At 41.7% G+C, this 13,373-nt stretch overlaps 1 protein-coding gene and 1 long non-coding RNA gene across 4 annotated transcripts in view; one reads left to right on the forward strand and one right to left on the reverse strand.

Annotated features, from left to right (window-relative positions):
* Nucleotides 1-13,373, forward strand: part of LOC140303956 (calcium-dependent secretion activator 1) — a 628,956-nt gene that overhangs the window by 172,286 nt on the left and 443,297 nt on the right. The gene's annotated exons all lie outside the window — the stretch shown is intronic.
* Nucleotides 8,211-9,027, reverse strand: LOC140304234 (uncharacterized). Its single transcript, XR_011915244.1, has 3 exons — nucleotides 8,929-9,027; nucleotides 8,366-8,471; nucleotides 8,211-8,266 (listed from the first exon to the last, which is right to left on the reverse strand). It is a non-coding gene; the product is annotated as an uncharacterized lncRNA (long non-coding RNA).

Here is a 13,373-nt window from a genome sequence, read left to right on the forward strand (position 1 = left end):
CATGGTGCATTCTAGTGAACATAATATATGTTCATTTGTTTACTTGCAAACTAAGACAACGACACATACTGTTTACCACACTGTACTTTGCATTCTTATTGAACCCATTTGTTCCTACTGTTCAGTGCCACTGTATGATGCATTCTTGCGACCCCCTGCAGTTGACTCTCATAGTATGAGCTGATCAGTCAGAGCGAGAACTAGATGTAAACTTTATGGGCAACCTGTTCTATTAGTGAATTCTCTGTAGATTAGCCCATGATACCATATACAACATGTATACAAACTAAGAGGGAAACCTTTTTTATGTAATTTAAACCTACCTCTATTTGCTATAAACAACCCATCCTCCCTGGGGTCGAACAATACCCCACCCCACACATCTAATTATTTTCCCATCTTTACCTTACAGGGACCGGTCTTTGAAGCTGTTAAAATGCTGACCGCTTCTACAACTTAACCTTTTCTATTAACCCTAACCCTTTCTCTTATTTAAACATTCAACTAATATATTTCTCACAACCTCCTGACTTTAGCTGTAATCATTCTTAACCCTAGCCATAAACACCCCCTTCCTTCCTTAGATCGCTTCAACAGATGGCTAATGTATGTCAAACGAAGGTCACACGTCAAAATAGCTTGATCGATCGATAAGAGGTCAAAAGTCATATCCCCAGATGTCAGCAAACGGATGTCAAACAAAGGTCACCTGTCATATTAATTTGATTGATCGATAAGAGGTCAGAGGTCACCTGTCAAAATGAGTTTGAGCGAAGGTATCCTTTTATTTCTCTGCTGCTGATGGTCAACCAGCTCGGTTGACAGACATGCGTGCAATTTTCCTTTCGCGGGCATATGTGTCGTCAGCAGTTGCCATGATCCTGTTATCACACAGAAGGTCGCATTTGTCTCGTGAGCGGCTGGCATGAACCTGTTATCACAGTTTAACCATGTTGGCTGCCCTGCTCCTGCCCTGCTGCTGCCCGCTGAGAGACAGAGGCTGTCATGTTATATTGTATTAGGATTACAGATAAAACAGGCTGTCATAATGCTGCTACAGCAGGCCAGCCATCTTGGCTCTGCCCTCATCAGCCATCTTGGCTCTGCCCTCATCCACCATCTTGGCTCTGGCTTTATCAGCTGTGATAGAACAGGGCAGCCATCTTGGGTGTGGTCAGCATTAGTTGCTATGGACAACAGCTGTACCTGCCAACTGTCAACTGTCAAATCTGCACCTCACTTTGTCCCCTTAAAATCATGGGGTTTTCATATTGAGGCACAAGTCTGGAACAAACGGTCGCTATTCGAAAAGTAGAATTCGTATCCGACTATCTTTCACCGTGAGCGCCAGAAGAGACGGGGGAAGCCAGCGGTGTAATTTTTATTCTTCTACTGTCTGTGGCTCCTATTTTATGGCAGTTTTAAAATGAGTTTTCCGACTGATTTCACGGCTCGGCCTTTTTATAATGGGATAGAATGTTCCCTCTCTGCGCTCAGAGGTGATTTGTGAGAAATCTGTGAGGCCAAGCTCAATGACAGTCACATTGGGTGAAAGAGAACTAAAATACCTACATTTTGATGTATAATTCATCCAGATCAGGCAGATATTTATGACGTGACAGGCATTTGTTCGAGAAATGGTTTTTTTTAAAGATTTTTAGAGTGGGAGTTAGAGTGTGAGCAGCATGAGACGACCTCCTCTGGCCACCTAAAACGTAAACTGCCGTTGTGTCAAAGCTGTATAAGCTATTAACAAGCCCTTTACCACAGTTAACTTTGAGTCTTTCCTGTCACATACAAACTTTGAATGATGTGTTTGTGACGCTGTATGGCTGAGTTAGGAGGCCTCCAAGGCCTTCTCAATGCATTTTCCCATTGACAATTTGCCCACTTTTCCCCATTTTTCCGCTATGCCTTTCGAGTAATGAGAGAGATAAATACAAGCACACTTCTGCCCATCGGCACGCACGCAGCGATGTGTTTTTTATTTCGGTCAGACCTTCGCTGCGGGAGGAGTAGCGCGCCAACAATTCGTGACGGAAGCGGGAGAATAATAATAGTCTCACACAATAGCAATATGTGTGCCCTGCCTTTGGCATTGGCACCCATAATAAACAATGGAGAGTATTTTGTGAGAGGTTTCTTAAGCTTCAAAGAAAAATACAGGAGTTCATTCATACCCAGAGATATAGCCCTACACAATGACTGTTTTTATAACTTTTTACTGTTATTTGAGATATACATATTTATATATATATTGTTACGACCGGCTCGTAGGCCGCAACAAAAACAGGCGAAATACCAAACTTAATTATAAACAAACCCAAGTTTATTATAATCAATAGATTTATGGAATATGAGAATCAGCTTCAGTGGTGTGGGTGAGTGCATGGGTGCGATGATCAATGTGGGGTGCATGAATGAAGAACACAGAAAGGAGCAAGGAGCCCCCGGATGTCTGGGACGACGGGGTTAAATAGGCCTGACTGGGAACGCTATTAGTCCCAAAAAGGGGAAAATATTTTGCAGCATAAAGAATTAATAGCAGTAATCAGTTATTGTCTAGAGCAATAGCTGTGGTCCTCTTGGACTTTTTTTCTTCCTTGATGAAAAACAGGAATGCAGTATTAGTGTTTCACCAGGACATGACTGAAAGAATATATATTTGACTCCAATATATATTATACTCCGTATAGCAATTCTCTATAGTAACAGATGATGTAATGCTGGATATTAAACTCTTAGATCTGAGTTTACATCCATAGTATATACAGGGAAAGAGTTTATCTTTGTTATTCTAGTAGCAGCATATGTTTAAAATGTTCTGTTGCCAGTGCTGATAGTGATATCATCGGCGCAGTCATTTCAAGGTTACAGACATGACAACCCAAAAGCATTGTTTACAGTTATGCCTCCTCAACACTAATCCAAGCAGCAGAAATTATTCGTAAATTCTTTTGGCTGGACTCAGAGGCACAGGCATCAGCAAAGACAAAGCCCACAGCTTTTGTTTTAAAGGAGAGATTAAAGAAAGAGAGAGGGAGTGAAGAGAGAGCTTGAAAAGATAGACATCAATAGTCAAAAACCAGATAACCAACTGTCTCATCTGTGGAGAGAAAAGAAAGCAAACTGCGGCCATATGGGATCAGGAGCACCTGCACAAACATAAATGGGAAGAAACACACAACAAACAAACAGCAACAACGTCACCAGCAGCAAGTATATGAGAAGGAAAATCGCCATAGTTAATGATTATCACTAAAGCCAAAAGTCACATTGTAATAGCGGGGTGAGCATGTGAGTGAATTAATGCTTGTGCATATGTATGTTTCAATTATATGCTAAAAGCTCCACATGAATTTTGTATAGTGATGGTGGGAGGGCACCCACCTATGGACTCGTTCCCCAAGCTCTGGCCATCTTGCTTTCAGCCTGCAATTAGCTTTCTTTGTTAGCATACAGTTGTCACAAGCCTAGAGTGTCCTCTTGCAGCTGTTGAATAAACAATAGATAAACCCAAGCACACAAATTGTCAAAACCTAGTGTGAAAATGCTCTCCTTCAGCTCAGTGGAAAATGTGACAGTCAACAAAAGCAATCGGGTTTTTCCAAACAGGAAATCCTGGATGACTAGTGAAATCCAGGCCCTTATCAGAGCTCGTAACTCAGCCTTCAGGATGAGGAAAAGCTCTCTATACACTACCATAGCCAACCTGAGGAGTGGCATACAACAGGCAAAGAAGTCATATAGGAGGAAGATGGAGGGCTATCTGATGGACAACAACCTACAGCAGATGTGGAGGAGCATCCAGGCCATAACCAACTACAGAGGTCAGAGCCCATTATCCTCCAGCAGCTGCAGCTTCAAGACCACCACAGACCTGCACTCAATGCCTCTCCAACAATGTTAGGATTCATGAAAAGAGGTGGAACCAAATGCAGACAGCAGGCAGGAACAAGACAGAATACTAAGAGTATTCTCATACAAATAACACAAAGGCCCTGCCAAGGACGGAAAATAATACAATAATTGAAATTAAATTACAAGAAAGAAACAAATAAACAATGGAAGAACTGACTCCAACACTCCTCCTCTCTCTGTCTAAGAACATGAGGTGAGGAAAAATCTGAGAGCAGTGCACCCCAGGAAAGCTGCTGGACTGGACAAAACATATGCAGAGCAACTGGCAGGGATCCTCGCCAAGCTGGTCATTGTTTACATTGTTAATTGACGCTTTTATCCAAAGCGACTTACAGGTAGGCAGATAGTTCAACCTGTCCCTGACACACGCTACTGTCCCTACATATCTGAAGGCCTCCACAATCATCCCCATTCCCTAAAAAAGCCGTCATAGAATGACTCAGTGTCTACAGACTTGTACTCACATCTGTAGTCAAGAAGTGCTTTGAGTGAGGGACTGCCTTCCTCCCTCCTTCGACATCCCAATTTATTGCTTACAGAGCGAACCAGCCCACGGAGGACAATATAGCCATTACCCTGTACAAAGCACTGAGTTATCTAGTGAACCAGCAGAGCTACGTGAGGATGCTCTTCATGGACTACTGTTCAGCATTCAACACAATAATTGCAGACATCTTAATCACCAAATAGCTCCATATACAGATCCCCCCGACCTGCATCTGGATAAAACCCTTCCTCACACACCACACACTGTCTGTCAGACTTGGCCCCATTACCTTTCCTTGACAATGTACACTCACCTATGACTGTACTCCAACCCAACCCACCACACCACACTGATGATACCACTGTGGTTGGACTCATCTCAGATGGAGATGTGACAGCTAATGTACTGTCCTTCTGGTGCTCTACAAACAACCTGATTTTGAATGTTAAAAAAAAAGCACAGGCAAGACCACACTGCCCTCTTCATAAACAGTGAGCATGTGAAAACTGTCACCACCTTCAGCTTTCTTGGCACCCATATGTCCAGCGACCTCTCCTGGACTCACCACATTGAGGGCCTGGTGAAGAAGGCTCAACAGCAGCTGCACTTCCTGTGCATCCCCAGGAAGAACTACCTGGATAAGAAGCTGCTGCTGCACACCAGCAGACTCACAAATAGCTTCTTCCACTGAACCATATTGACTGCGAATAATCACTGACATGACATTTTTACTGGTCAGCACTTGATTTGTTTCCTACACTTCATGGCAGACAGTTTTATGAACAGGAAACTGAGACACTGGCTTTGAAGGGAGACTGAAGTTCAAAGTCAAGGCTGTTTCATCACTACATAAATCAGCACAAATCGGCACAAATCTGAATCAGAAGTGGTAAGTGAAACTAAAAATCTTCAGGAATTCGACCAATCAGTGAACGCTTTAGCCAGATACTCTTGTTCTCAGGAGAAGGCCTCCCTCAATAGAAAGCTCTCCCTCTTTCTTAACTTCTTACAAACTATTTAAATTTTGCTTCCGCAAAGTCCATTAATTTCTGATAATGGACACCTCGGAAGCCATTACCCCGCTTACACCATGGTCACTTACGAAATAAATAAATATTACATCAATCATTAATATTTTTATTGTGTGTTTTAGAGTTAAAATGAGTTTTTATTTATTTATTTTTTTACAAGTCACAGCTGAGCGGACTATTTAATATCTCCCTATGCAGGCGTTGCCTAGCAACGTGGTCAGAGCGACTCGACCGCAGCAGTTGATCAGTGAAGGGAAATTAGATTATGGTTTAAGGTTACGTTACCTGATTCAAAGAATAAGTTCAGAAGGCCAGTGCACTGCTCACTGCTTGTGTGTGTCCAGAGGATGATGCAAAATTTTGTTTCAAAGGATCAAAGTTCACTTTGATCCTAAATCGTTTTTATTACAGCAAATATTATCAACCATTCACTCTGATCATCAAATGTGTAGAAAGGAAAGCAAGCAGTATGCAAGTCAGAAAGACAGGCAATGGCAGTATGCCAGAGGTAACTTAAGTATTAACGCACTATTTAAAATTAAATGCTACATTTCCATTAATCGTAACATTTGAAAGCGATATTGGCATGTCCATCGTGGCATTTGATGGACGGAGATTTAAAGTTTGTGGGACATTGGAAGATGACAAAATGTTTCTCAATTCACGTCTTTCTTGTACTGACGGAGCCCAGTAAGCCTGTAGGCTGCTCTCGTAACTATGCCCTGTCACCTACATGATCTGGCGAATTTCCAGCCCGGCGTCAGAGAGATGACCGACAGCTGTGCTCCGGAGAATGCGGTTGGTGTAAACCCGCGGCAGAAAAACCTGGAAGAAACAATTGTTAAGAAACATTCTTAACAATTGTTTAGTGTAGTCAGTTGTTATGAGACACACAACATAAGACTGTGTTAATGTGTGACGTTATTGTACTGCTGTTTATGTAAATGCAGCATCTTGTTTTCACTGCTGTGGGGTCCCAGAAGCTCATGCTGTGTCATTGCGTTTTGTTTAAGCCACGCCCAGTTTTTTTTTTGTTTGTTTTCTTTACGGCGTGAGTTGCAAGTTCATTGATCCTCCATGACTCAAGACATGAGTGTGTGCTAGTGTCAAATAAATATACTAAAAGAAGTTAAATAATATATTTGCCTCCGTCAGCTTATGCTCCGAGTTCAGCGCGAGTAAAAGCTGCAAAGCTCAACAACAATCATAAACACACTTAGGCTAAATTAATGAGGACAGAAGAGGGGTTCTACCTTATTTTTAGAATGTAGCTTTTGTACAGACCTTTTCGCAGATTTTTTTCAGCATGTTCCCCAGGTAGTGGATATCCATCGGTTCCCTGGAGTACCACACATCAGATGCCAGGTGATGGAGCACTTCGGGTGGAGATAAAACAATTTTGCATCTGGTGGACACTTGGAGGTGTACTTTTTAAAACTTTTTACTGGAAACAGAGGATCTCCTGGCCTGGCAAACATGAAACCTCTTAGGTTTTCCTTGTGTGGGTCGTTCGGATCTTTATGATATTTTGTCTGAGGATTATGCACCAGGCTGACGTATTCAACGCCATCCTCGTCTCTTTGGATGATGAAAGATGTCATGGTCAGCTCACGGCTCCCCTGCCTGCCACGCCGAGCAAAACACAGCTGGATGTCAAACCACACCTTTCTGACGAGGCTGAGGGGCGTATGGGGAGACAGCGCAGATGAACATCTGATTCTTTGAAAATCCGACTCAGGGATGCGAGGATGGTGGAAGCTGGTGTCTTTCCCACGCACAGCAGCCCGTTGAGCGGTAGCGCAAAACCGTCTGCTTTTCTCTGGATTAAACGGTCATAATATGAGGAAACACAAAACTGCATCATAATGTAGGCCTAATTATAGCTTCGAAAGTTTAACGTTTATCACGTAACGGCAGGGTTGATTGGCCATGGGGAGTACCGTTACGGTAACGGCCATTACGTGATAGACATGTCTCTGTGCTTGGTAATGTCTGATGACTTTGTGTAGCCCTGTCTTTGGAAATTAGACTATAATGAATGTGATTTACTGGTGGGTTTTCAATAAAGATATCACTTTTGCAACGACTCTGCGTTGTTTGTTTCTTTAATCTGATCAGGGTCCTACACAGCATTTGCTTCCCATTTTGATGTGTTTTGCAGTTTTCAATCAGTTTTCACCTGCCAAAAATTGATTGAAGGCCAAATACAGTTACTGAGAGGTTATTTCTGCCTAAATATGGCTTGGTTTCATTCATAAGCTTCATAATTTAAAGATCTGAGCTCACAGGACAACTTGGAATTATTTCAAAGAATCATTACAACACAAAATGGGCATTTTCACCTGCCAAAAATTGACTGCTGCTCCTTCCTTGTAACTTAAATATGTTTTCTGCCTCAAAATGACTTCATCTAAGAATTGCTAGGTTCCAAATTACCCAGGAATGGCATAAAATCATCTACATTTTAGACAAGAGCTTGTTCAATGTCTTAATTAAAAAAACAGACATAAACACTGACATCATGACAACTGTATAGATATCAGATACAGGGCCAATAGCTACACATGCTACTGGCAGGCTGCACAAATATATTCATTTCGGCCTTTGTACTTGGCACAGCTCCTTTGGAACCACCGCGGGCAGAATTCACATCCAATCTTAATTTGAATTTATTTTTATGTTTTCCTTACATATGGAATTTTTAATAATATTTAGTATTTTTATTAATATAAGCCAGACTTAAGAAGGACAAGTAAAACATAAACAGTTTCCCAATGAGTGTCCCCATCCTGCTCCCCACACAGATGGCACAAGTTAGTCAAGTCATCTGCAAAAACAAGGATTTTTTCCATCAACTATGAGCAATGTTTGAATAGAGTAAATGATACCCAAATAAATTAATTACATTAAGGAAGATAAAAACCACCTGTGTTTTCTAGGAGCAAAACAGCAATGTGCTCTCTGATGGAGTTTACACCGGATGCTGAATTGTCGAAGTCCAGAGATAATCCACCCATGATGTACTCTGCAAACTGTGAAAGAATAGATTTATTAAGAGAAATGGTAATCCTACAACAAGTGTTTGAAATTTATTGAACCACCCAATGCCCTAAAAACAGTAGCATGAGTTTTGTTTAATTTTGATCAATAAAAGTAACCCGATCTATGTAAAAGTGTAATGGCAGAACTTTCTTAAACATGCTTGTGTGTAACATCAAACATTTAAGGCAAAGTTCAGAGTTAGTTTCTGACTATTTAATCAAGGGGTTAATGTGATTGACACTATTGTCTATTTATTCATATCAAAATTTCAGATGTCTCATAAATGTTTCTGGATTGTCTACATTTAATCACAACAGCCAGTGTTGGGATTAATGATTGAATTATAATTTTTTTGGATGAACCTAGAGGTTTAAAATTACTGCTGTATAATCTAAATTACTTTCATTCTAATCCTTACATTAGGCTTAATCATGCTGTGATATGTACCTTCAATGCATAGGCTCCACAAGATGTGGCATTATGTTGCAGTGGGTGAGACATTGTTTCACACGCCCATCGGGATACAGTTAGCCCTGTGCCTCATGAATGATCTAAAAACGAAGTTCTTTACTGGTTCCAATCGCATTTCATATTGGAACAAAGCACAACAATGGAGAATGAGGAAGTAAAAACTGGATTTCCAAGGAAAAGAGTTAACTTAGACTTGTAAGTAAAGAGTTTTGTAAAATCTGAATTCATTTTTAGCACAGTACAGGGAAATGATATCAGTACCACCAACAATTATTCGCTTTATTTTTTTGTAAATTGCTTTGAAATTGTGATAGGAATACAAAATTGGGATATAATGAAGTAAGACTTTGAGAAAGAGATTTATCACAGCTGGAAGGGATGATTAAAAATTATGGGAGGATTACAGCCTAGGAAAGGTCTCTATTAACTTATGTAGCAGTAGGTGGATCACGTATATCTAAACCTGCTTACAGGCCTATCATTTTTTTCAAAATGTATAATCCTTTTCTTTAAGTTTCCAATCTCCATATCTAAGACTTTCCCCATAGTAAATATAAACCTGTCTATTTAAGTTTTATGTTAAAACTAATGTGAAAAAAACCCACTGTACTGACTTGATAGGTTCTGCTATATTGGCACATTTAATATATTTTTATCTAAACATTACTTAAATTTCACAGCGCTGTGCCCCAAGTCTGGCCAGTAATTACAGTAAGTTTTTAAAAAACAAAATTGTATTAATGTCTACTTCACTCTAATACACATTTGTCTAATACACTTTGTTGTCCATGATTTTTAACCTATTTTAACCTTAAAGTGTCAAAAATAAATTCATACAAAATTACCTTGCAGTGATTCACAGATGTTTTTCTTTCCCCCAGTGGATCCAGAAAAACAGTTTTTTTTCTCTGCTGGCAAGATCACCTAAATATAGAGTCAAAAATTAATTGATATACTGCAAGAGTGGAGTTACAGTTATTCAGCAATACTATGCAGACTGCATCAACATGTGTTGGGCCATCGCAAAGCAATCAGAGTATTCAGGAGCTGTGAACGGGCGGTCACTCCCCTCTCTGAAAACACTTGTTGGTCTTGGTGGGCGGTCTCAGCCTAGTGCAATTAGCTAACACATGAACGGCTGTGCACAACATAAAGTAAGGGGTGATGCTTGAAGCGTCAGCCATTCTCGTGTGAAGACATTCTTGGGTAAAAACTAGCGTGTCTACCTGCGTGGCCACTGAACAAGTCAAACCTGTCCTACTTGTCTCATCCATGTCGCTCTGGCCTCACCACCTGCTTTAAAATGTGCCTTAAACCCATTCCTGTTGTCTCCGGCTCACTTGAAAGTTTTCACACAACCAAACGCCACTGCAACCTTAACAACCGCTCTCTAAAACCCACTTCACTCTGTGACACACCCTTGTCTGTGGGGTTGTGAAATTGCCAATCAGCGGTAAACAAAGCAGAATTCATTATGGCTTATGCTAATCACCTGTCTCTTGACATCCTGGCTCTCACTGAAACCTGAATTAAGCCTGACAACACAGCTACCCCGGCTGCACTTTCGACCAACCACTCATTCTCCCACACCTCTCGTACATCTGGGAGAGGTGGTGGAACGTGCATGCTCATTTCCAACAAATGGAAATACACCCAACTGCTACCTGATGCTAAATACAATACCTTTGAATACCACGTCATCTTGGTAACTGCACCGGTCAAAATCTATATGATTGTCGTATATCGCCCAACCAGGACAACTCGACTTTCTAAATTAACTAGACACCTTGCTCTCTTCTATCCTGGAGGATGACTGTCCCATAATGGTCCTTGGTGACATGAATATCCACCTTGACAGTCCTAACTCTTCTGATTTTCTGACACTAATGCACTCGTTTGAGCTACAACTGCTCAGCAGTCTTCCGACCCATAAAGCTGGCAAAGAGCTCGATCTCGTTTTCTCAAGAAACTGTGCCACAGAGGCCCTATCTGTCACACCTCTGCATTTCTCTGACCACTATTTCATTCAGTTCAGAGTGAGTCTCCCGAGAACACCATCTGCTTCTACCCCTATGGTTTCCTTCCGCCGCAATCTCTGCAACCTGTCGCCCACCCGCTTCTCCTCTGTTGTTGCCTCCGCTCTTCCAACCTCCAGCACATTCTCCTCCCTTCAGGTTAATGATGCCACGGAGTCCCATTGCTCTACACTGAGCTTATCTCTGGATAGTCTGTGTCCTCTATCCACCAAACCCTCTCGATCCTCCCTGTCTCACCCCTGGCTTAATGATACTCTCCGAGTGTTGCGCACCAATCTCAGAGCTGCAGAAAGGAAATGGCAAAAGTCAAAAGATCCGGCAGATCTAGCTAAATTCCAGTCGCTACTGTCATCATTCGCATACAGTGTTACTGATGCAAAAAAGTCTTTCTACATCAACAAGATTCACAGTACTACTGACACGCGGAAACTTTTTTCCACCTTCAAAACTCTGCTTAATCCTCTGCCTCCGCCACCTGCTACCAATCTAACAGCAGACACCTTTGCCTAATTTTTTACTGACAAAGTAGCAGCTATAAGCAAACAGTTTACCGAACCTGGTACCACAAAATATGCATGCAGAAGTCGTACTCCATCATTTTCCTCATTTACCCCTCTCACTCAGAGCAGTGTGTCTAAACTTCTCACATGTAGCCGTCCTGCTACATGCCTGCTGGACCCCGTTCCTACTAATCTTCTCCAATCCATTGTTCCTACTGTAACTGCAGCAACCACGCATGTGATTAATGCTTCACTGACATCGGGCACATTTCCTACCACATTCAAGCAAGCGCAGGTTACACCGCTGCTCAAGAAACCTTCCCTCCCTCCAACTCATGTGGAGAATTATCGGCCAGTCTCTCTCCTCCCGTTTCTGTCTAAAATCATTGAAAAGGCGGTCTTTAAGCAGGTCACCGATTACCTCTCACATAACAACCTCCTTGACCCAAACCAATCTGTGTTTAAAAGTGGACACTCCACCGAAACGGCTCTGTTTGCTGTGACAGAAGCCTTAAAAAAAGCCAGAGTGACAGCTAAGTCTTCTGTACTTATCCTGCTCGACTTATCAGCTGCATTTGACACTGTCAACCACAGTATCTTTTTGTCCATACACTCTAGCATGGGCATCACAGGGAGACCACACTCCTGGTTTGAATCATACCTCACTGGTCGGTCCTTCAAAGTATCCTGGCTTGGTCACACTTCTGCAGCGCACCACCTCGCCACAGGGGTCCCCCAAGGCTCAGTACTGGGACCTCTTCTCTTTGCCATATACACCAACTCACTGGGACAGATCATCCGATCACATGGCTTCTCATACCAATGTTATGCTGATGATACCCAGCTCTATCTGTCATTCCCATCTGATGACCACACGGTCTCAGCACGAATCTCAGACTGTCTCACTGACATATCAACATGGATGAAAGCCCATCACCTCCAACTTAACCTCCGAAAAACTGAACTGCTTGTCTTCCCAGCCAAACCAACCATACAACACAGCACCTGCATCCAAACCAAATCCCTATCTCTTGCTGCATCAAAGGTAGCTAGAAACTTGGGTGTCATAATTGATGACCAACTAACCTTCAAAGATCACGTTACCTCAGTTGCTCGTTCATGCCGCTTTGCATTACTAAACATAAGAAAGATCAGACCATACCTTACCCAACATGCCACCCAACAAGTCACTGATGTTAGCTTACAAAGTGCCTAGTGGAACGGCTCCCATCTACTTGAATGCTCTTGCAAAGGCTTATATCACAAATCGGTCCCTCCGTTCGTCCCAGGATTGTCGTCTAGCAGCTCCTACACCACGCCAAAGACAATCCAACCTCTTTTCATGTGTCATCCCACGATGGTGGAATGACCTGCCAAGCGCTACCAGAACAGGGGCGTCCCTGTCTATCTTCAATAAACTCTTGAAAACCCAGGTCTTCAGAGATCACCTCCTATCCTAGCACTTACCTTGTACTTCCCTACCCCCTCTATCTTTTCACTTAATCTTTCTGCACTTCTTTCTATGCCTGTACCCTATCTCTACTCTGTCACCTCTGACATAGTCAGACTAGTAGGTTCCTTCTATGTAGTTTATTGTTAGCTTTTTATACAGCTCGTTATATCTTCATTTGTAAGTCGCTTTGGATAAAAGCGTCTGCTAAATACATAAACATAAAATGTTATTATATCCATTTGTTAACTTGAGGGTGTCATAGATTCAAATTTGGATTTTATTGATGGTTATTTTTGATTTATAAGATATTTCAAGTTTTAAAAATGGTAGAATATTCAGCTGATCATTTAACCTGTGACTAAATCAATCATATGTATATCTCTTTTAGCCTACTTTTACAGTTAACATGTGAGTTTTACAATGTATTTCAGC

Source organism: Leuresthes tenuis, unplaced genomic scaffold (genome assembly GCF_036924035.1).
Source record: "Leuresthes tenuis unplaced genomic scaffold, fLeuTen1.0.hap1 SCAF_3, whole genome shotgun sequence".
In the NCBI taxonomy this organism is placed as follows: Eukaryota; Metazoa; Chordata; class Actinopteri; order Atheriniformes; family Atherinopsidae; genus Leuresthes; species Leuresthes tenuis.